The 25,621-nt window shown below is 31.2% G+C and overlaps 2 long non-coding RNA genes across 2 annotated transcripts; both read right to left on the bottom strand.

The window, feature by feature from the left end:
- Nucleotides 1–4,879: 4,879 nt before the first annotated feature.
- LOC125066610 lies at nucleotides 4,880–22,978 on the bottom strand. The gene is made up of 6 exons (XR_007119687.1): nucleotides 22,870–22,978; nucleotides 22,058–22,114; nucleotides 21,574–21,709; nucleotides 21,429–21,463; nucleotides 18,605–18,609; nucleotides 4,880–4,889 (listed from the first exon to the last, which is right to left on the bottom strand). It is a non-coding gene; the product is annotated as an uncharacterized LOC125066610 (long non-coding RNA).
- On the bottom strand, nucleotides 5,558–7,563 carry LOC125066609. Its single transcript, XR_007119686.1, has 4 exons — nucleotides 7,455–7,563; nucleotides 6,405–6,461; nucleotides 5,748–5,856; nucleotides 5,558–5,631 (listed from the first exon to the last, which is right to left on the bottom strand). It is a non-coding gene; the product is annotated as an uncharacterized LOC125066609 (long non-coding RNA).
- Nucleotides 22,979–25,621: the final 2,643 nt, after the last annotated feature.

Below are 25,621 nucleotides of genomic sequence, written 5' to 3' on the forward strand. Positions count from 1 at the left end.
CTGTTACACAATACATATCAATGACATTGCTGTTTATGTACCAATAACTCGATTTCTCTCTTTTCTCTTCTCTCTTTTCTTCTTCTAGCATTCCTTGAATGTTTTGGTGCACCAGGTCTACAATTAAATTTTTTTGGTTATTTCTGATATTAACATTTAGGAATTAATAATATTCGTTCATTCATTCAAGAATAGCATCTCGATCGATATATTTTTTTTAAATACAAAATGTCTTACACCGGAATAAAAAAATATTTTTCAAGACATTTATCGTCCAAAGCCAGTAATTTGTAAATGTTTAATTGTATTTCACAGACTTAGATTATTAAGATGTATCTTTATGTATAGAGGTGATACGAGGTCGATAAATTATTGTTAAGGTAAAGGAAGGAGTTTGATCGATATCAAGTAAATCAATCTGAATTTTAACAATCATAAAATCGTATTACATTAACAGCCTGTAAATTTCCTACTGCTGGGCTAAGGCCTCCTCTCCCTTTGAGAAGAAGGTATGGTGCATATTCCACCACACTGCTCCAATGCGGGTTGGTGGAATCACATGTGGCAGAATTTCGTTGAAATTAGACACACGCAGGTTTCCTCACGATGTGGTCCTTCACCGCCGAGCACGCGTTCTAACCACTGGGCCATCTCGGCTATTATATAAATTCGTATGTTTGTAAATTAAATATGTTGTTATATGAAAATGTAGATTTGTCGCACTAAAAATTGCACTTATCTTAAACATTAATGACATAGAAATGAACATTGGACTAGTATATCTTGAGTTGAAATGCGAAGAAAATCGCTCAACCTTCTAAGTTAACCCATCATAACGAATATGCTCCTACTTATTTGAGGAAGTTACTAAAGAATCATTTGTATATAATATCATTTAATAAATTGATACAGTCAGAGGGATTTCGAAGATGAATTTTATGAGCTAGTTACATTTCGTAATCAACCGCATACAAACGGAAAACAAAAAAGGTAAAAGTAAGGATATAAATATATAAAAATAAGGATAATAGATTAATGAAAACAGAAGATAATAGTGGAGAGAAAACACATAGCGGAATACCAGCTTTGTGCATATTCCAATTTTAATCGTGATAACAGACATATGTAGCTAGTAATTTGTAAAATATATTGTGCATTACTAAAATTATGACTTCGTTATAACTACAATGAAAACCAGATTGGATTGGAAAATATAATAAGATTCATTTTGGAAGCAAAAATAGTCATTAATTGTGGTTTATGGATAGCAGATGATCAAATTCTTTCAAACGAGAATTGATTTGATTGAATTGATAATCGGAGTAATTTGAGTTGACTTTTTCTATAAAGGAATTTTGACTAGTGAGTAAAACTACTTAATTTTTTATTATAATTTAATGAATAAATAACTATATATACATAAAAAAGATTTTAAATTAACATGGTTATTTTTATTACTAACTGTATTTAAAACGGGATATTTACCTTATATTTACAGTCCCGTGAATAAGACATTCGTATATAATGTCGAAATATCGAGCTCCATCAAATAAAAATAAAAACATGGTAAATATCCCGTTTTAAATACTGTTAGTATACATATAAAATTTAAAAAAACTTCACAAAGTTCTATCAGATGCATTTTGATGTTGCTTAAAAGCTCATAAAATCGGGCTATAATAAGGTTTTCACATAAATATATCTTATTCAATGGTAATTTAAAACATAACCACTTTCTCCGGCACAATGCACTAGAAGAACCCTGAAACACAAATCATTATTTATATAAAGTCGAACACCAAAATTCGAGCCTTTTGATTTTTTTTTAGTTTAACTGACTTTGCCATAGTCAAAAATTTTATGGATAAGCATTGCAGAAAACAAATATTTATATACTCTTTTTTATGCTGTATATTTTTTTAAGATAGACGCCGTGTCTACTAAAAATGTGCGTTGTGAGGTTGCTGCTCAGCCAATATTTAAGTGTCACTATTCAACTGTTTCCTCAGTCAGAAAAAAGCCAAAATTCCTCAATGTTTCCTTAAGTGAAAGCTGAAAATATTCACTCCTGTTTAAGTTAGGATATTATCGTATCTTACAATTCCTTACACGAGTTGTGGAAATGAACTAAAAAACCGGTATTTACATATATTTATAAAATTATTAAATATTTTTTTTGACGAAATAAAAAAAATGTATTCGTAGTACACAGTGTGTACTGGAATAGGAGAATTTCATTTTATTCTCTTGAGTCAGTGTAATTACAACTACAAGGGATATAACATCTTATTTCTCATAGTAAGCAGCTCACCAGCGTAGAATAGGGTAAGTATGTTAAATCACGGTTTCACCTACAGACGGCTCGATTTTTTTTTCTATCATTCTCCATAACTAAAAACTAAAAATGAAGGCAAGCAATGCAGTGCCAGGATTTGATTTACCGAAACATAATTATATCTATGTCGATGAACTTTGGTGACCACTTAACATGAGGTGAACTTTTAGCAAATATTTTCTATTAAAGGTAAGAAGTCTGAATGAAACACTGTAAAAGAGTTTTTTTAATCTTGAATCTGTCTTTATAAACATGTTCTCAAAGAAAATATTAACTTACAGAAATATTTCCCACTACAAATGAATATTTCCAGCATTGTAAAAATAAAAAAAACATTTAGACGTCATTGTGTGATGATAATTCGTGTTTAATATTTGCAAATAGTTCTTTGCCCTTTTATACTGTAACATGAATAAAATAAAATATTCGTGATACACGTTCTAAGTTAGATAAGGGTTTATAACGACAGTTAAAATACGGTAAGGTGTCATTTGTCCTTCAGTATAGATGCGGTCATGATTTGCGGCTTAATTACTTGTTATATAATTTATAATTACATGAATCTTCATTAAGTGAAGTATAATTATATATATATATATATATATATATAGTATATTTTGTATCTAAATTTTAAAATAACTGTCTGGGTGCGATTTGATCTGTCCCCACTATCCGTCCATTTGACGCTCTTTGAGACTAAGATTACTTAGATAAGACAGTTTTTTTATAATATATTTTTTGAGAAAGAAAATAACAAAGTAATCATTTATGTCATTTGTTTTTCTTGTTTTGGCTTTTTATTCAGCTATCAACTTTAAAAGTATTATATAATATACTATTAGAAAAAATGTCATATTTTTGGCATATTTGTGAGATTGATCAAAAATGTTAAAGCTGTTAATAAGCTCTTTAAAAAAGAAAGTTAATTAACAATATTAAATTGAATATCAAGGTTCCAACAGTTCGATTTATGTATTTAAAAGAACTGCCAAAAATTGGATGGAACTAAGGAATGGATTACTGACACATAGTTTTCTTACTACATATTGTGTTGTGGTGTGTCAAGAACATGCAGAATATAAATTTGATTAGTGAAAGGTGATAAAATTTGATATTAAAAATATCATGAAATGTACACCAGAAGGGTCTATATTAAGTCCTATTCTTTCTATTTCGTTTACTTATACATTTACATTTACTTTCCTTGAAACACTGCAAGGTTCATTGATATGTCGAAGATACTTAAATTTATTACTTGAACTACCCATACACAAAACTGCAATTAAGTTAATCAATGAAGAATTTAAAATTATTGTAGAACGGTTAAAAAAATTAAATTACTTCCTACAAGACCTTAATTTCTATTTTAAATCCTAAATTGAAAAAGGTTGGAAATAAGGCTGATTGAAAAAAAAAACAAGCTTTAACTAGTGACGATAATCGCATTAAGAGATGAAGAGTGTAGAACATTCAAATATATAGGGCTCTTGTAAACAAAGACCAAACATACAATGAACATGTAAAGTAGAAAACAAGTAATATATTTTATTTGTTAAAAGCACTCTATGGTTCAACAAACTTAATAATATACAAATGTAACTATCGTGATAGTCTTTGACCCGCGGTTGTTGAATAGGAAGGAGATTTATATTCAGCTACCATAATAGGCTGAGTACGAATAGGTCGATAGTATTTTGTAATATCTTACATGATTTTTTTAATTCAATATACTCTATTTCGGTCTCATAATTATGTTTGCACATAAAAATTTAAAACAGAAGTAGCAATAAGAAGATATGTTTTTTTACCAGTATTAATCGCCCTCTTTCTGTATGTATTTATGTAGAATGTGTGTCGAAATTGCAATGCAGAATATAACGTATTTTCCACGCTTTTATATGAAACGTCAAGATTAAGGTACAATAACAATTTTGCCTTTTTCATTCGCCTAAAATACGTCCCCTTTCTTGTTTAAAAAAACTTATTATTTTTATTTCTTTTCATTTCATCATTTCTTGCTATTTAATTCAAGATTGTTAAGCTTGTTATTAACAAGGCAAAAATCAAATGGGTGTACCACAGGGCTCAATTTTGGGACCTTTGCTATTCTTATTATATGTATTCGTATTATATGTTAATTTAGCGTATTTTGTTAATAAGACTTGTGACACTGTACGTTTTGTAAATGATATGTTTCTTAATTTTTTATTTAACAAAAGGATAAACAACCATAACCTTCTGAACAGCGCTCTGTCGCAGGTCCTAGGTTGGTTTGACAAATATAATCTAGTCCTTCATGCAAAAAATAAAAAAAGTATGTTATTTTCTCTGCCAAATATTAAGTTAAATTCTTCTGCAATTATCTTGAAAGGTAATGGAAATTATTCGACAACGTTCATTTTACAGTTACTGTCATAGTCTTATATTATGAAGAATTCCGCAGAATAGAGCCTACCGAACAATTTATAATCGTAGTTTTAGGATATAATTACGTTTCAAATTACAAGAAATAGGCGTATTGACGTCTGCTTCCCACTACTTTACTTAATAATAACTTACGAATATTATACAAAAATATTCCGCAAAAGCTGATAGCAAAATCCTAGAGCCGCCAGACCTACGTAATTTTACCAAAACTGGAATTTTGAGAATTTCTAGTCTACTATGTAGTTAAGACAGTATGCGTACTTACTAACTCGAATGCGGGGCCCTTTCACAGGTAGCGCGAACTAAAGGTGTGTAAAAACCTTACTCATCTACGTTTAAGTAGAAAGACTAGAATTTAAATAATACCTTTTTAAGAGTATTATCAAAAATTTATTGCTAAAAAATGAGGCAAACTACGTTATACCAGCAAGCCTACATTTTACATATATTACTCATGGTACTATTTCAACATTGGAACAATTGGAACAATATATAGATGGCCCAGTGGTGAGAACGCGTGCATCTTAACCGATGATTGCGGGATAAAACCAAAGTATTTTCATGTGCTTCATTTGTGTTTATAATTAATTCATCTCGTGCTCGGTGGTGACGGAAAAAGTCGTGAGGAAACATGCATGTGTCTAATTTCATATGCTCTAAAACTTTAACCTTAAAAGGGAGAGGAGGCCCTATCCCAGCAGTGGAAAATTTACTGGCTGTTAATGTCAATATGTATGAAGATGTGTATATACATGTGTATACATACTATTTTGAAGAATTAATTGAAAACAAATATTTTGTTATAGATCAAGATTTTTTAATGTTTAAATTGATAACATTCGATGAACTGCCAACAGTTTCAAAGTATTCTGAAAAATAAATTCGTTTGAGTTACAATACTGCGACATAATTGAAAGATCATTATAATTTTTTTTAGCAAAGCTTAAAATTGCAATTGTGTTGTAAGAAATAATGTCGGACATACTATAAAAATGCCGAAATTCATCGACCAAAGCCGAAAGACGATCTTCTCACTTGTTGCTCAGTATCCGGAGAGGATTCGCTTCTTGAATCAGCAATATTCGTAGGATTCACTGAAAAAAATATTGTATAAATAAGTTCTATTATTTTGATTTATTAAGTTAAATTAGAACGAAGGTGACCCAGTGCTAAGAATATGTCAATCTTAACCGAAGACTGCGAGTTCAAGCCTGGTCAAACACCGCTCTATTTTCAAGTGCTTAAAATATTTAGTGTACTCGCGAAGGAACACATTGTAAGGAAACTAGAAAGTGTTAGATGATCTGTCATCTCGGCTCTCACATTTAAATGAACATAAAAAGCGTTGTCATTTTCGATATAAATTATAAACAAATACAGGACGGACTTTGTTCTGTCATACGTCTGTTCATCAATCCGAATGCCAGCAGAGAGATGGAATAAGTTCACCACGCCTTCATATCGTCGTATGTGATCGTTGACTTCTCAGCCTAGCAGTAGACATTTACAGCCTGTAAGAGTCTGCTCCTGGACTTTACTATTTAAAAAAAAATGGAACAAACTGATATTTTAATGATTGATATTTTAATGATTGATTCGCATACATTGTATTGGAAATTAATTGATTACAACTGAATCTTACCACTAACTGTTGTAGAACCGCGACCTCCGTCATTGTTACGGCTCTGGTCCGGAAAAACTGCAAACAAAATCATGTATGTAAATTATTAATAGAATATTCCACGGAGTTCAGGTTCAAAATAAAATGCTATCATTATAGTGGCTTAAAATTACGTTAATCTATTTAGAGGAAGAAAAACTTTATTCCAGACACAAACTATATTTAATATGCCAATAGAAGCATTAAAAATAAAAAGAAAAAAACATTAAAGAATAATTACTAAATTCAAATTCGTTAACTTCGTTTTCTTAATTTTTTTTAACTTTGCGTAATACGATAATAAATCCAAAGTGAAAATTTATTTTCTTACTAATTTTTAACGCGAAAAAATAGCGATGTCCTCCACCTGATATTTTTTTTATGATATCGGTAGGCGTAGTCGCAAATGGGCACCAGGTTATTAATTGGTTTCCACCGCCCATAGATAGTACATAAATATTAGCCATTTCTTCCATCACCAATGCGCCACTAACCTTGGGAACCAAGATGATATGTCCCTTGTGCCCGTAGTTGCACTGACTCACTCACACTTCAAACCAGAACACCACAATACTGAGTATTGCTGTTTGGCGGTAGAATATTTGATGAGAGATATAATTATCAGAAACATGGGCTTGTGCTACAAAGTACACTAACAATATGATGTTGTTAAATGAGGACACGGGATACTAACCTACAGTTTAGTATTTAGTAGTGCACTATAGAGTAGTGCACTTCTATTCTTTATTTACTATCATAAGATACGACTTTAAGCTGCTGAGAATTTAATGAAAAAAACGGCATATATTTTTATTGGCCCGACCAGAATTGAAACTAGGACCTTAGGATCTAACCTTTAAGCAAGCTACCTCACCAATGAGGCAACCTCAATTGTATATTCAGATTTAATAGCTACCGAAAATGAATAAAGTGTAAAAAATCAACAGAAAATCTGTCAAAAGCAATTTATATCTTAATACAAATAGCTTTAGGATTACTTGTATACTGTTGTATGTAAATAAAATAACTTACAGGTGCAACTCCCGGTGTAGACGAGAAAAGCCAGTAGAAAACAAACGACAATAAATTTGGACATTATTGCTTTGTTAAATAAAACAATTTGCTAATTTTCCAATAGTTCGTCAGCATTTTATACTAAGTTCATCAATAAAATAAAATATTCGTGATACACGGTTCGAGCATGATAAGAATAATAATAGACAATCATAGTCTAAAATATTCTCGTTTCTGTCCGTCCTGTATTTGTTTATAATTGATATCGAAAACAATAACGCTATTTATGTTAATTTAAAGTTGAGAGCCGAGATGGCCCAGTGGTTAGAACGCGTACATCTTAACCGATGATTTTGAGTTCAAACCATTCAAGCACCACTGATTTTCATGTGCTTAATTTGTGTTTATAATTCATCTCGTGCTCGGCGGTGAAGGAAAACATCGTGAGGAAACCTGCATGTGTCTAATTTCAACGAAATTCTGCCACATATCTATTCAGAACAGCGTGGTGGAATAGGCTCCATACCTTCTCCTCAAAGGGAGAGGAGGTCTTAGCCTAGCAGTGGGAAATTTACAGGCTGTTAATGTAATGTAAAGTTAAAAATTGACTTTTAAAATAGTACAAATATAAGAATATGAAATTCAGCTTAGCTTAGCTTAGCTTGTTACGACAATAAACTTGATACTCCAAGTACCCGATTACACAGGGTTAGTAACTCTTTTTTGGGGCAATGTATACGTTTTTACAACAGGATCCCAGAAAACGTTCAAAATTATTCAATTATAAAATCAAAAGAGTCGTTAAAGAGCGTTTGTGTGCTAAAGGATATTACAACACTAATGACTTTTTAGTTGACTGCACACCTTGGGAATGAAATGATCGCATCCAGGCTGTTTCAAATAACTAAAATTGTACATGGAAAATGGTTAAAAAAAAAAATATATCCCGCTGAGTTTCTTTCGCCGGTTCTTCTCAGGTTCGAGGTGCTAAATTCCGAACCGGTGGCAGATTTTTGACAATCAATAAGCAAGTGTAAACACTTCTATATTGAATAAAGATTTTTGACTTTGACTTTGAATGGTCTAAATTAAAGGTGGCTAATATATACACTAAAACCTTCTGCAAATGTGCAAATGTTAAGTACATTGATTTTATAGTTCTTTTTAATTAGACATTGCGAAGAAAACGTCTCTCTATTATTTATTAGTCTATGTATTAAAAATATCTCATAAAATATTAAAAATAAAAATGTTGAAATCATGTTTCACGATATATTTACGATACATTAAATTCCATCGATAGTATAAATAGTGTAAATACAGCAATAAAAGGCTGTAAAAGATTTAATTGCATAATATTATAAACGAAGTTTCTTTATTAGAAAATGAAATTGCTTATAATAACAGCTATTTCATTGGCATATTTTGTTTACGGTGGATCATGTAACGGTAAGTATTATTATATATGTATCCTTTCCTTAATATAACATATTATTTATTGTTCGGAATTTATGAATTTTGTATCAACTATAAATAGTATTAATTTTGATACAATTTTAATTGGGGTATAGAACTAAGATAAAAAAAAAACTATCATGTAGATATATTTTCTGTATTTGTTTATTGTCTAAGTAAAAACTACTACCGATTGTAATCTATATATATAATACGATTGGAGTGTCTTATTGTAATATTAAAATAACCGCTTTTTACTAAATGCATATCTATGCAACATTGACTTTTTGTCCGTCTGTTTGTTCCGGCTAATCTCTGGAATGGCTGGACCGATTTTGTCCTGACTTTCACTAGCAGATAGTGTAATGTAATTAGAAATAACTTAGACTACCACAATAACTGTTTTGTTAAATTCATACGCGCACGAATTTGAAAGCGATTTTTTCTTACCCTAAGAATAACTTTTTCAAAGAATTCACCAATCTGAATTCAAGATATTTTATAATATACAGATGTATATGACATACTTTTTACTGAAATATATATAGTGTGTTTCCGTTACAGATTTTTCTACCAATCGTTCACCAGATGACCGCAGCTATGATGTTCCAAACAATAACGGTGATGATGGTTCAACAACAGTAAACGGTATTAAGCTTTTCCGAAAAAATGTTTATCATTTCTTTAATTTTAATTAATTCATTTAAAATAATTAATATCATTATCATCGCAGTGTATAAAATGTTACGTATATACAAACGCGTTTTCAAAGTGACCCGCTCCAATTATGAGCGCACGAAACATTACACTGAAGCTAAAAAATCAAATACAAAATCAAAGGTGAATACTAAGGTTAATTGACAGTAATGCGAAGATCTTTTTGTTAATAAGTCAAAAGTTCTGTCACTTTAATTATTTTAATTACTAATGTATTAACAAGATGATAATTACTACACACACTATCGACTAAATTAACGAGTCTTTAGGTAGTGACCATATATTTAAAAGACTTTCTTTGACGTACAAAGATACTATAAATTGGAATCGAAAGCGAAATTTCAAATGAGCAAATCGACAATACACCCGGAGAAGACGGAGTAACGTATTCGATGATTTATAAGCTTAAATAATTTTTATTGAAATTATATAACCTCATTTTAAAATCAGATATAATACCGGTGCAGTGGCGAAGAATAAAAGTTATAGCAATCCTTAAATTGGGAACCTCTAATAAGTCTAGACTCGTCTCTAATATTTTGCTTATGCATAATCTTTCATGTTATGTCGGGTAAATAAAGAAAAAATAAATTTTGGCTGAGAGCACTACTGATCTTTGAAGAGCCAGATCAAGTTTAGATTGCCTCATAAGAATAGTTTCACAATTACAAATTGATTTTTCCGAAAACTTGGCAACTTTAGCCTGTTATCTGGATATGGAAAGTGCATATAACAATGTATAAATTTACAAAATCATAGAGATATTTGATAGTTTAGCTACGGGACAAAAGATATGTAGGTATCTATGGATGTTTAAAATGATAAGCTACTTTCGATGAAAAACATTCATAATAACTTGGAGTCAGTTACGTGGTCCAATATAGGCTTAGCCCAGGGTAATCCACTGTCTCCTATTCATATGCCAATCTGTAGGATAATTTGTTTTTTATTCACAAGATGATACCTTAAGTGATAGTACTTAAGAAATTCGAAATAGTTTGGATATTTTTGTATCACTTAGGAGACCTAAGCTTGTATATATCAAAGTAGTAAGCAAAAGTGCCCTACAACATTTAAGTATGCGTTTCTCCGGAAGAAGAGCTATCCCAATAACGTATTTTATTTTAAGTAGAATCAGCAACTTGTCACAGAATGTTGTGGGCCAGAAATTACAATGTATTCCATCGCATAAAGATTTAAGTGGAAACGAGAAAGCGACTTAGCGACATTTTGGTTTTGGAAAAAATCACATTGTTTTATTAAATTATTTGAATTGGCAATATGATCAATAACTTTACCTGATATCTGGTGAAATCACAAAATCTAAGGAATACGTTTTAGAAAAAAAATCGTCTTTAAATGACTAAGTATTAAATATTGTTATAAATGTTTAAATATTTTATTTTTAGTGGCTCCGTACAATAGCGCTCAATCTAGAAGCAATTCAAGCCCAACTACCCGACAAACGGTTGTTGATCGTCAACGTCCTCAATTTTCGCCATTTATATGTGATTTTCGTGTGGTATAATATTTTTCTATTAATTTTACTATCATTATTAATGCGAAAAATTGTATGGATATGTTTGTTAGTGAACCACTTCACAGCGACAAAACAGATCCATATGAAATTTGGCATAGATAGATTTTACGAGTAGTCTGAATTATCACATAGGTTACTTTTAATCGTTTTACCTTTTTATTCTTTTTATCACATAAAACTTCACGGTTCCTTTGGGATAATATGAATATTTTTTTTGTTTAAAAGCTAAAAATACTGAAGCGATTTTAATATTAATTTATCCAAGAGCATAATATAACAACATATTATCATATATCTATTTGTTATTTAGTAATACTTTGATATATTGAATATTACGTTTTATAAAATAAATTGTCTTCTTTAAATTTAAAACTAAGCCCGCGCTACTTATAATTATCCATATACCTCAATAAATAAACCACAATTACGGGATTTATGTTAAATATAAGTTTATTGATTGAACAGCGAAAAATTACTGATTTAATATATTATATGCAGACATCATTCAGTGTCTGAAGTGCTTAATGAGGAATTAAAATTTTGCGTTGCGTTCCAACAGTCTCAACACTAGATTCTTATGGTTTTTTAATAACTTAAATATTTTGTACCCATAACCACTGAGGAGATCCTTCATCTGAAGGCAATTCTGGGTGTAGTATCAGATATTAGAGAGCGGTTCCAAGTTTTTGATAACACACACCGAGACAGGTAAAACTTAGAGCTTATAAGAATAGGTCCTATTATAATATAAGTTTTGATAAAAAATTACAAAAATATTATGTTTATTTTTCAGTTCTGCTAAATGGTATATCATCCTGCATCGCAACATCTTTGATATTTGTGAAAATAAAAATTAATATAAAGCTTTGGATTTTTTTTTACCTTACCTTCAAATCAGGAACCGTACCAATTGTAGGAAAGAAAACGTAGTCTCTCCGAAGGGAACGTTTATAATAAGGCTCAGGTTTATGAATGTAGGAGAGTGCAAGAGGGTGCACTTACCTGCCATGAAATAAATAAAACCGAAATATATTAAGTAATATATATATTTTTTGCATTTGCAGATACTTAGCAAGGGGTCTATATTTATTATTATTTTTTAATTTTGGCTTTTATTTGTGCTGAGAGGGCACAGAAGGGGTCTTTAATCATTGACTGATTCGAATTGACGTCAATGTCTTATTTTTTATACCTACCTTAAACTCTATACATGCACTGTCCCGATATAAGATTATATTTCATTAGCTTATAGTGTAATGTCAAATTGCACCCCTTTGAAAATATTGATTTAATTTTAAGCCTGGTTAACCCGATACTACGATTAAATGTAGAAAACTATGCTTAGATCATTTATTATAAAAATTGTATGGTAATGAAAATATTAAAGTACATAAAAAAATGAAAAGCAGCAGTTTTTAAATGAAATAATATTAAACTTTATGAAAATTAAATAAAGTTGGGCTTAGAACTAAAATATATCTATTCAAATTTAATTAAATAGTACTTTTAAATCGTCAAATCGTCAAACGTTAACACCCAGCTGGGATATTGTATTTTCTACTACTTACACTATTAAACACCCAGCTGGGATATTGTAGTTCTACTACTGGCACTATTAAAAAAAACATTATATGTTTTTTTATTGAGATTTTGTATACATTTAATAATATGAAATAGATTTCTTCACTAGGTCCATAAATTCGTGCATTTTTGTGAGAGGCTTATTTTAATATAGAGTAGCTATATAGAGGTTATCTGCTATATATGGAAGTGATTTCATGAAAAGGGACAGAAGAGTGTAACAGAAAACAGACGCAATTTGATTTAATCAATGAGTAAACGCGGTATTAGAGTTGCCCATCAGATGGTATCATAAATAAATAAATAAATAAATAAATATTGGACAACATCACATACATTACTCGGATCCCAATGTAAGTAGCTAAAGCACTTGTGTTATGGAAATCAGAAGTAACGACGGCACCACTAACACCCAGACCCGAGACATCATAGAAAACTAACGAACTTTTTCTACATCGACTCGACCGGGAATCGAACCCGGGACCTCGGTGTGGCGTACCCATGAAAACCGGTGTACACACTACTCGATCACGGAGATATCAACCTATTTTTTTTTAATATTGTAAAGCTTTCTCGTTTTTGTTTTTAATAACAGGTTTAGATTGTTTAATAGCAGCGATCAAATATGCATTGTGACTGTGAAGTTTTATAATTTAAGGAACAGGTGACCATATCCCTTAAAGTAGATAGGTGATAGAATATCTGCCAATAAAAAATGCAATCACGATTAAAACTGTATTATGATAGATAGTACTCAAAATAATTTAAAAATGTTTCGTGTTAGACATAAAATCCTCACCTAGGTTATATTATTAACAATGGTATCAATTCTGAAAAATTATCAGAATCTTTATGGAAGTATACACGATGCATGAGAGTCACAGAGTGATTTAAGTACATTATGTGATTTTTGTAAAGCATTTGATCGTATTGCACACGAAAACTTTTTATATATCAAGTCAAAGAACACAACTACGTTTTCAATGGAATTCTGAGTCTGTGTCGTATTTAACGAATATTCCACGGGATTCAATTATTTTCGGTATGCGTAGATAATGTAATTTTAGACAGTCACTTTAAATTCAAATGTTCAATGGAATTCTCATTTATAGTCCCTTACATGTAGACGCAGATAAAGCAAGTTTGACAACTTACGACATTGATTGCTCTTTAAGTATGTTTTGGTTAATTTCATAGTATCATGTACTGTCTTATACATATAAGTTTGAGTAACGCTTCAGATGAAAAAAGTCTTTAATTTTCAAAAACGAACTGGTTAGGCAATTAGAATTAGAATTAGACTTTAACAGCATATTTTTATAAAGTAGGACTTATGACAATATAAATATATCACAAGTACAAAATCGATGACTGTTATGACAAATGACAAATATTATGTAACCACGAGATCTAATTTGCAAAACAATATTTTCAATTTCCAAAGTTAATAAGTCCTTCCTATGTCAGCGATTTGGTTCTATAAGTCAAAGAGAACTTTTTACATATATAAATTGAAAACTCGTAAAATAATACTTAGGATATTTTACAGTATTACATATATAGATGATAGTAAAGCTTGGAGTTATAATAAATGAATTATTATGTAGTTATTACATTTATATTCTTTGATTTATGAAAAATAATGACTATTGATCTAATAATTGCTCGGTAAGTTGCTCGGTCACTGCCACTTATAGAACGCTATAGCACAAATTTAACTTTGTAAAATTTCGATTCAAAAGTGCTATTCAAAATTCGAATGATCCTCCTTGAATAAAATATGTTTTAATTTTTATTTAAGCTACTTAATATTTCGGTAAGTTGTTCCAGTTACCATAGTAATCACCTTCCATTCAACTAGATCAAACTCATTCCAATTTCAATTTTACCGTTTCGTAAGACGGAATTGAATCATTTTTGAAAATCTTAATATAATAAATGATTCGATATAAAATTTTGTATTCGTCATTGAATTACGTCATTTTGCCCAATACCTACGAAAAAGTCACGGAAAACTTATTTTAACATAAATTTTAAGTTCGTAATTTAAATTTTATGTAACAATCATGAGCATAAACTATATTTTATTAACCGAGCGTTTGTTTAGGTGTAATTACTAATTAAAGTTGAATAATCTCTGAAAGTGTTTTTTTTATAAATATGAGAATTCAAAATTGAAATAAATGTAATTGAAAATTGATTAATTATTAAAATAATTGACGTTGCCGTCATTTCATAAAATAATATTAAATTGGACGTATTATTTGAAAACAATTGACCTTCTCCCCACGCAACATGTTCCACAAGAAGTACATTATGAACGATGCCTGGCGTCAGTTTGGTCGTCTTAGCTCTTGCCTGGCACGATGCCTAGTACTCTGCTGCTGGTTCAACTATAATTTATTAACTACCCTAGTAATATTTATGATTTATTAACCAAGTTAAACGCTAAATGTTAATGTTTCAAAGCTATGAGGTAGTAGCTCATTGATAGATATTAACAAACCTCCAGTATTCTTTTTCATAATAAAGGTAGGTAGATTGGCAAATCAGTAGGAACTAATAGGCTACCCAGGGATATTATTACTTTAATAAAATTTACTATTTAATAAAAATTCAAGGTTACAGTTGTGACCTACGCAGACGCGCCTACACAAAGCCAACAATTATATTTTTGTTCTATTTTATTATTATTTTATACCTATGCACTTAAAATGACTCTGTTATTTATTTTTTATCTCTACACAGGACATATTACAAGTGTATGCGTAAACACTTACTCATACAACCCGACAAGAGCACGTCTTTCGGCAACAATCAGTACAAGTTTAATTAATAAAGAAAGAAAGATACTGTTGACTTCTGCTTGTATTAAAAATACAATTTTAAGCCACATACGTCATCACCTTCAAATACATTAAATTTATACCGATGTTTATTGCCAGTATGTTTTTATTAAGCTAGGTTTTTTTAACCGATATAAATATATTTTAACGTTACAAAAAAGTCATTCCAGTTGACAATCGTGAATCGTCAACTCATTCCTTAAGAATGAATACTAACGTTTTATTTGTTAGCTTTTTCTTATTATTTTTACTGTCAACCAACGATCGCTGTGGTAATTAGTGCACATCATTACGAACTATTCAATTTTCAATGAATATCAAGCTTTATTGAATGTTCTCTCCGTTTGATATCTGAAGATTAATTATATTTATGACAAATATATACATGATAAATAGTTGCTCATTTAATTATTAACATTTTTTTAATTTTATGTCGCACAAGATGAAGAAAAGTTTGTACATTATTATATTATGTTTTAGCCACTGCTCATCCTGGTGGAACTTCTACTACTGGTATATTTTTTCTACACTAATTAGTCTAGAATAAGAATCATATTTTTGGTATTTATTGTATTATTAAATCAAAATATTTTATTAATTGCAATCATTTGCCTGCCTGTAAATAAACGTGTTCATAATAACTAATTTCTTACTGAAAAACCAAAATAAATAACATTCACGGTATTATAGTTTTAATCTTCGTTATAAATATAACATTTCAGTTAATTCGGCCAACAAAGCAGCAGCCAATAACAAGGATGAGAATATAGTGATAGTAAATACTGCACCTAAAGCCAATAAGAAATGCGCACCACGAGGAGGAATACTGGTAAGCTTACCCCTAATTATACTCATATGTATTTCAGGTACGTCTACAATAAATACTCATCAATGTCAACAGTTATATAAAATAAAATGAACGTATGGATTGCTTTTTTTGTCCATTACTTTACCAAAACGTTGGGGATAAATGGGCTTCAAGCTAATTCCAATTAGTCTTAAGTGTTTGATACAAATCTTTAACGGATTGGGACAATGCACTGCATTCACGATCAAGGAAGCCCAACGTGGTGAGTACGGGCTTTACTCTATGGCAAGTGTACAGGGTGGAGTTGGTTTTCTGGTCAATAATGATCTTATTAAAATTTAGAGAAATTTGAGTAGCACAGAGCATTTAATTCCGTCCTTGGTATAATTAAGACGATTCAACTATGCAGAGTGAAGAAGACGAAGAGATGTTGTCCCGCTGTTGGATAAACTTATACAAAACCGACATCATGTTGAACAGACGTGTCATGCAGGGACCAATATACGTCAAAGGGAAACCGATTTTGTTGGTGTATATACCTATCTGGGTCAAGTAGCTCGATAGGAACAATTTCGAAAATGGAATTCGATCAAATAATACTTTTGAAATGGACAGCATTTTTCAAACTTTTTCAAGACAGTACTTCTTTTATACCACAACTCCTACCAGGACAGACAGCGCAGGGCAAGTCCAGCCCTGATGGGACCTGACCGGATATGATAGCAATTTATAACGATTTTATGATTAATTGATTTATTATTGGTCTAGTGGCTAGATAAGGCCGGAGATATCCGGATTTCCGGTTATTGTTATTTTTTTTCTATAAGTAACAGTGAGAAGAACATAAGCACGTTAAGCCGTTGCTCCTGCGCCTGAATTATTTCCGGTTGTGTCCAATAAGCCATCCCATTGATTTATGAGAAATTAATAGAGAGTCCATCTGTGCTAGCGCACTATATCATTCCATAATTGTTCAAGACGACATAATCAATCGTTGTTAAAAATTTCTTTCATTTTACAGGGTGCTGCCTTAAACATACTCGTAGGAAAGGTGAGTACATTTATAATAGTTTTTTAATTAAAAACTTATTGCATCAAAATTTCACTAGATAATAATTTATTACGCTTTGTTAAAATTAAATGTAGTGTCAATATTTTAAAAAAATATTAGAGGGACTTTTGAATTTTCATTTTCGTATATTGTGTAAATTTATCACGGGTTTCGAGTGTAAATTTTACCAATAAGAACCGACAAGAAACTCAGTAGTGGCTACTAAGTTTTCTTTTCCATCAAACATTTGCATTTATCAAATGGTCCATCAATAAAACTTTGTGACATTATTAGACATTAATTGAACTCGGTTCTTGACTGATGATTTACGTTCTTCTTCCGGTCCCTCTTAAATTATGACAGTATAATCAATTTTGATAAGTTAGCACTAATATACAATTTTCAAATTTTTTACAGGCTTGTTGACAAAGTAAGTATGTTACAAGTATTAGGTTTATGATTCAAATTTAATATTTGATTTTATTGAATATAACATAGCATATCCTTAGAAAAGCGGGGAAATTCATAAGGATAGATTTCATTATTAATATAACACAACCTTAATAATATGAAATAGTATTGTATTTTGCAGAATTACATTAAAAGAAGATTGAGAAAATGCTATAACAAAATAAACGTTACTTAAATAATAAATGTGTTTTAATAAATATTCTTGTATAAACATTTCATCATAATAGGCTATTTGATCGATTTTTTAAACCGATTTTATAATATTTAGTAGAGGTTAAAGAACCCAGTAAAAGTTGTTTTTTTTTGTTTCCTGTATATATTTTCTGAAAAATATCAAATTGAAAATTCGAAAACGCTACTTTGACAATATGCCGCTGCAACGGGGTCGGTGACGTCACTTGCCTGTATTGTAATCTGTGGAACGTATAATCCACATACAGTAGGAAAACGAGGTTAACAAGCAAGTAACGTCATCTTAAACCCGACCAATGTCATGTGTCACGTGACAAACGGGTGGTAGGGCTTTGTGCAAGCCCGTCTGGGTAGGTACCACCCACTCATCAGATATTCTACCGCCAAATAACAGTACTCTGTATTGTTGTGTTCAGGTTGAGTAAGCCAGTGTAATCACAGGCATAAGGGACATAACATATAAGTTCCCGAGGTTGGTGGCGCATAGGTGATGTAAGGAATGGTTACTATTTCTTACAGCGCCTTTGTCTATGGGCGGTGGTGACCATTTACCATCAGGTGACCCATATGCTCGTCCGCCAACCAAAGCCATAAAAAAACGTTTAACAAAATGCATTTTTATTTATGGCAATTTGAATAAATTAATTATTATTTTCAACTTTCGGTTATAAGTAACCATTTTTAACTCATAATATATACTAATTACAATTATTGACACTTTATTTTTCGCATTGATATAAAATTTTGAAAATTGACAAATAAAATATATTTTAATATTTAGCATTAAAGAATATTTAAATCAATATGCATATTTATGCATGGTACGGTGGCAAGAATGTTAGCAACATTTCAACCGCAATTCCGATCCGAGCGCCAAATGCACCAGGTCTCATTTTACCACTGGAGACAGTAGTACGTTATATCCTCGCTTCCGGGGAACCAGTGTTAATCCAATGAGTCTCTTGCCATAATCACGACACAAATTCCACAGGGTTCAATAAGAACAGGAACTTTGATGGTGACAAAAGCCCTTTTTATTGTATCATTAAGAATACCGTTTCGGAAATGTAACTGAACTCTTTGAACAAGGAAGGCCATGTAATCCGCAAAAATATTTCTTTCAATACGGGCATCTGTGGTCAAAGTTCAGCGTCGTGTTTAGTTGGAGACCTACTGATATGCGGAAACATTCCACGGTCATGATTGTTGATGTCGGACAATAGTTGTTTTTAATTTGTATATAATTGAATCTTAATGTAAATTATGTAAATATATATGTACTGTATAATAAGATTTTTATTTAAATACCTTTCATACAAAAAATATTATTATTAATTTTAACAATCAGTTTTATTTAAAAACTTAATATTATTTTATTTCTCGGGATTAACCCCGACTGTCATATTTGTATGCCCCCCCTCTCTGTCTCCTCTGCAAGACACAAGAATGAATAAACCAACCCCTAAAAACAAATGTCTGTAACTTTCGTCTCATCGGCTCGCGTTCATTATAAAGGCAACTATCAAGTCACATTTATGTTTTTAGTAATAAATCTGTATTAAAAGAATCGATCCCCTAGAGAAATCCAAAAAAATAAGAATCATATATCCTATGTCTTGAACAGTAGCTGCAATCATGTGATCATGTACATTTAAAACAATAGATTTGCTAAACCAGTTACGAAAACCGAAAAAATATATAAATCACACAGTATTCGGCGATAGCATTGTTTCATATATCCCATGTATTGTTGAGGCGAGACGAGATGGCCCAGTGGTTAGAACGCGTGTATCTTAATCGATGATTTCGGGTTCAAGCCCAGGTAACCACCACTGAATTTTCATGTGCTTAATTTGTGTTTATGATTCATCTCGTGCTCGACGGTGAAGGAAAACATCGCGAGGAATCCTGTATCTGTCTAATTTCAACGAAATTCTGGCACATGTGTATCTACCAACCCGCATTGGAGCAGAGTGGTGGAATACGCTCCAAAACCTTCTCCTCGAAAGGGAGAGGAGGCCTTAGCCCAGCAGTGGGAAATTTACAGGCTGTTAATGTAAAAAATGTATTGTTTATATGTATAGCCACAAAACACTTTTCCAGCATCACAATAGTGTATGAAAATAATATTTGAAATAAAAAAGTTTGTTACTTTTTTGTTATCTACGAATGTCTTGTTCACGAATTCATGAATGTCTCGTGAACAAGACATTCGTAGATAATGTCGAGATGCCCACCAAATAAAAATAAAAAACATGGTAAATATCCTGTTTTAAATACTGTTAGTAATTTCAGCTGGATTTATAAAGATTACAAAGGTAACATTTTTTCGTACTTTTCCAGATAATTTAAATGTCTTAAAATAATTAATCAATTGCTTCTATCAGGATTTTGATGTTAATATATAGGTATTATATGTTACTGTAAATTGGTCTTTCTCAACATTATTCATATCTGTTATTTACGCAACGTAGAATAACAGGCAGTCTCCGAGGTTTTATAACACGTTAAGATTTTAAGTTATTTTTTCTTTAGAGATTTTTCTTTTTCATTTAGAATTATTTTTTTTGGCTGTTTATTTAGCAGTTGTTTGATAATTGGGTAAATTAATAATTTGAAATTATAATTAAAAACTATCAAACTTTCATCGAATAAATACATTAATAGCACTAAAAGTTACAGTTAAAACTATGAATATAATTATAACTGTATATTGAATATATGAATATAAATAACTATATAATATATTTATAACTGTGCCTGCGACTATTTGGGGTTTGAATTTAACAAAAGTGTTATTGTTCAGTTCTCAGATTTTACTACAACTTATTAACTCTGTATTAGGCAGCTTTTTTTATATTAAGTCGTAAGTGCTCCCATCAACCCGACGTGATGGCGGCGCAAAGGCTGCGCGCGGTACTGGACAGTATTTGGACAATGCAGCGTGACTTTATTATTATTTTATAAACATAAAATAAAAGTGCTAAGCCCAAGTTACTCCTTATTACATCAGCTATCTGCCAGTGAAACTCCCATCAAAATCAGTCTAGCCATTCAGAGATTAGCCGGAACAAGCAGACAGACCGACAAAAATTGTAAAAAAATGATATTTTGCTATATGTACCGTGTAAATACAAATGCATTTAGTAAAAAGCGGTTATTTTAATATTACATACATACACTGCAATTGTTATCTAAATACAGAAGTTCTGGGAAAACATCGTTTACATATAACAAAAAAATATTTTTTATCATTACGATAATAAGTTATTAATAAATAAATAAATATGTATGATATTTTTTATTATTTATTTTAACAATTATCTGGAACAACCATCAGCGAACTACGAACAGTTTCAAAGTATCCTGAAAAATTAAAAAAATAGATTTAGAAATTTGCGATGTTATATTGAAGGAATATGGCCTTGGATGGGATTAAGGGACATTATAAGCATTAATAGGTGCCCTTAACTTACAATTATTAAAATACTTGTAATCCATTCTGGGAAAAGAACGGAAATCCTCGAGAAAAGCGATTAGGTCTTCCTCTCACTTCCTGAACAGTATTCGGAGAGGAATCGCTTCTTGAATTAGCAATATTTGTAGGATTCACTGAAAGGTAATATATTACTTTATATTAAATTGAAAACGAGATGGCCGATGTCTTAGAATAAGTTAATCTTAACCAACGTGCAGGTTCATCATCGTGCTATATTTTTTATTATACTCGTGAAGGAACAAATCCTTTAAAAACGTGAAAGTTTTTGATGAAAACCTGTAATATTTGTATTTCATCGATCGGTATTGCATCAGCGTGGTGGAATAAGTGTACCAAGCACATTCACATTACTAAACAATATTACTTAAGAATAATGGTAACTAATTGATATTTAAGTAATAAATTGTAATATATTTAATTCATCACAATATTTGCATTTAATTTATACCACTTAATCTTACCACTAACTGTTGTCGAGTCGCGACCGCCGCCATTATTACGGCTCTGGACCGGAAAAGCTGCAAACAAAATCATATGTTTAGATAATTCATACAATATTCCACAGAGTTCAGGTTCAAAATAAAATGCAAAAATAAAAGTGGTCCAAAATTACATTAATCTATTTAAAATAAGAAAAACTTTATTCAGGACAAATTTTAACTAAGCTATCTATATATATAATCCAAAAAGCATTAAAAGCAAAACAATAAAATTCTCATTGGATTCTAACGTGAAAAAATAACTAGTGGAGCACAACACCTGTATAAAGTTGGAAACTAGGTATACAATAATTATATTTTTTGGGTTCCATTCGATTTTTCATTTTCACACAGGTGAGCAAGCCACCTGAATTTAATCAGCTACACAGTTCTATACTAGAAACATGGGCTTGTGCCTCATATTACAAACGATGTGCTGCTGTTTAATGAGACCACGGGATACTAACCTACTGCGCAGAAATTAGTAGTGCACAACTGTACTCTTTATTTACAAACATATGATACGACTTCAAACCGGGCTGCTACTGAGAAATTCTTGACAAACAACCGCATATTTTTTATGGACTGTACCTAACTTCAGATCTAACTTATAAGCTAGTCATTCTACCAATGAGGCAGCCATAACTGTATATTATAGATTTAAGAGCTACGGAAAATGAATGAGTGTAAAAAGTCTAAATAACAGAAAATCTGTAAAAAAGCGTTTTATCTCTAGATTCAAAGACTTTATACATACTCGTATATTGTTGTATCATTTAAATATAATAACTTACAGTTGCAACTCCCGCTGCAGACGAGACATGCCAGTAGAAAACAAACGACAAAAAATTTGGACATAATTGCTTTGTTAAATAAACGAATTTACTGATTTTCAAATAGTTCATTAGCATTTTATACCTAATTATCAATAAAATAAAATATTCGTGATACACGTTTCGAACATGATAAGAAAAACAATAGATAATCGTCTTTTTTCTGTACGTCCTGTATTTGTTTATTATTGAATATAATCGTTTAAAATGCTACAAATATAAAATTACAAAATTATAATATTCGCGCTGATTACGACAACAGACTAAATTAAAACCTTCTCCAATTCTATTGGTTTTGTAGTTTCATTAGTATATTGTACTGTCTTTGTGGAAACTGCAGCTGGTCATCAAAATAACAAAACACAAAGTAACTCAGTATTCGGCTTTAAGCCTGCTGATTGGTATTTATGCCGCAACACCACTTATCAGAAGTTTGGTCCAAGATGTGACCATTAAGGGTTCCAGCCTGAACAGGGAAACTCTTCATGAGTATTGTCGCCAGAGGGCATCTGAACGCCTTCTTCCAAACCAAGTACGTCAAGATCCGTATTAACTGAGGATGCAAGTCACTCCGAACGTTTGAACTTAATTCATCAATTTTTGTTAGAAAACAGGCGTAATCGACAGGGAAGCTGGACTTCAGCATGCAAGGGTCATATTATTCCATGGCAAGGCGAATGGACTAGAAATGTCTGTTAAATTTATTTTGATGCTGTAAATTTAAAAGATGCTCATTTTGTGCCTTATTGGGAAGTTAGTAGAAGTTGAAGTAAATCTTGCGGTCGCGGCCTCTCTCGGAGGTCCTTGTAGTCAGATACGCCGTCCTGGTCAAATGATACACTACAAGTAGGGAAAGGTTTCGTATTATTGGATGCTGTCATGCGCTCAGACATGCGATCCTAATATATGGGACATATCTTGTGTGGCTTAAGGTTAATTTTGCATGAGCGGACGATGTCTTAGAGTTTCTCAGACATGTCGTCTCGGAACGGTGATCATACTACGAGTTTGTCGTTGACCGTTATATAAAATATTCATCTAGCAAACAATAAACGTACTTTTAGAGTAAGGCTGGGTTGGTTCTCTGGCGAGCTCTGATACTAGGGCCGCTAGGTAGAACCAATATCGTTTTTTTTTTCATATCCATTGTGCTCAGGAAAGGCAGAGGTGTCTAGAGGACCCTGCTGCACTGCAGCAGACTACAGACTGCAGGGCGCAGCTAACGACGAAAATCGAAGACCTTGTTTGCCAACTTTTATGGGCTGAACTCCAAATCATCGCTCTGGCTGCGTCTTAGCAATCATTGTGGTAGCATAGTTAGGCCGTTACTCTGTCGGTTAATATATTTTTTGGTAAAAACTTAGTTTTCTATTTGGTTAGATTTATTTGTGTTCTTTTGTTGTTCATTTGGTAAGTTAAAATTGTGTTCAAATACTAAGGTAGTTAGTTTTTTTTGTTTAAAATCTCACTTCTGGTCTAAATTCACAAGAATATATATTAAAAATATCTCATAAACTTTGTAAATAAAAATTTAATTTGAATCATGTTTCACGACATATTTACGAGACATTAAATTCCGTCGATTGTATAAAAAGTGTAGATTCAATAAAACAGGCATACAGACCTTAAATACAAAATATTACAAACAAGGTTTTCCTAAAAACAAAATCCTTAAACTAAAAATGAAATTCTTTATAATATTTACAATTTTCCTAGCATATTTTGTCTACAATGGATCATGCAATGGTAAGATTATATTTTTCTAAAGTACATATTATTATTTTAAATGTATTTGTTTTATATTTACTAGAAATAATATTTATCTTATTACTAAAATGTTTCCGTTGCAGTTTCTTCCATTCGTTCACAACCTATCAATGATGGTGCTCAAAACGATAGCAATCGTGATGGTTCAACCACAGTAAACGGTATTATTATGCTATTTAGACCGATTTTTATAATTTCTTTAATTAATTTTAAGTATTTATGGATATTTTTATCTCACTATCAACCTGGCTTCGCCCGCGTATATTCAATGTTGCTATTATACAAAAAAAATTTCAACGCGACAGGCATCCCAATTTAAATATGACCAGGTTTATTTTTTGGAATTATTGGTCTACTTAAAAATACTTCTAACGGTTTGATGATAAAAGATTCATAGGCGCTCCCCCGAAAACAAATATTTCACAAAATATTTTCTGAGTCGAATTACGAAAACAAATTTTCTTCAAATTTCAAAAGTCATTCAAGTTTTATTAGAAGCAAATACAGCTGTGTTTACACACTCTCTTCCGCGGTCTCCGTTGAGAAATGCTTCTGTAACCAGAATCGGTCTGTACGATATCATTCTAAATATGGGAAAAATATATTGACACGGACGGGCTTAAACAAGACCTAGGATCAATAAATATCATGGCAATAAAGTTAATAACATGCTAAGTTCTGCAACAACCATACATAAAGAATCTTTCAACTGAGCGTGATAGAACCAAACCTAAATATATAAGGAATAGTGAAAATGCTCGAAGAAGTCTCGGGGAGTGTTGAAAATATGTTTTTTTAACCAGTAATCATTAAACATTATCATTAAACTATTCGACTGTATAAGTTAACCCAATATAGGTATCTATTGCGACTAAGAACTACTTTTAAATGGTTTTATATTTATTATAAAAGAATATATTTTAATAAGTAGGTGTTTTTATATTGA

The sequence above is a fragment of the Vanessa atalanta genome, chromosome 9, assembly GCF_905147765.1.
Source record: "Vanessa atalanta chromosome 9, ilVanAtal1.2, whole genome shotgun sequence".
Classification (NCBI taxonomy): Eukaryota; Metazoa; Arthropoda; class Insecta; order Lepidoptera; family Nymphalidae; genus Vanessa; species Vanessa atalanta.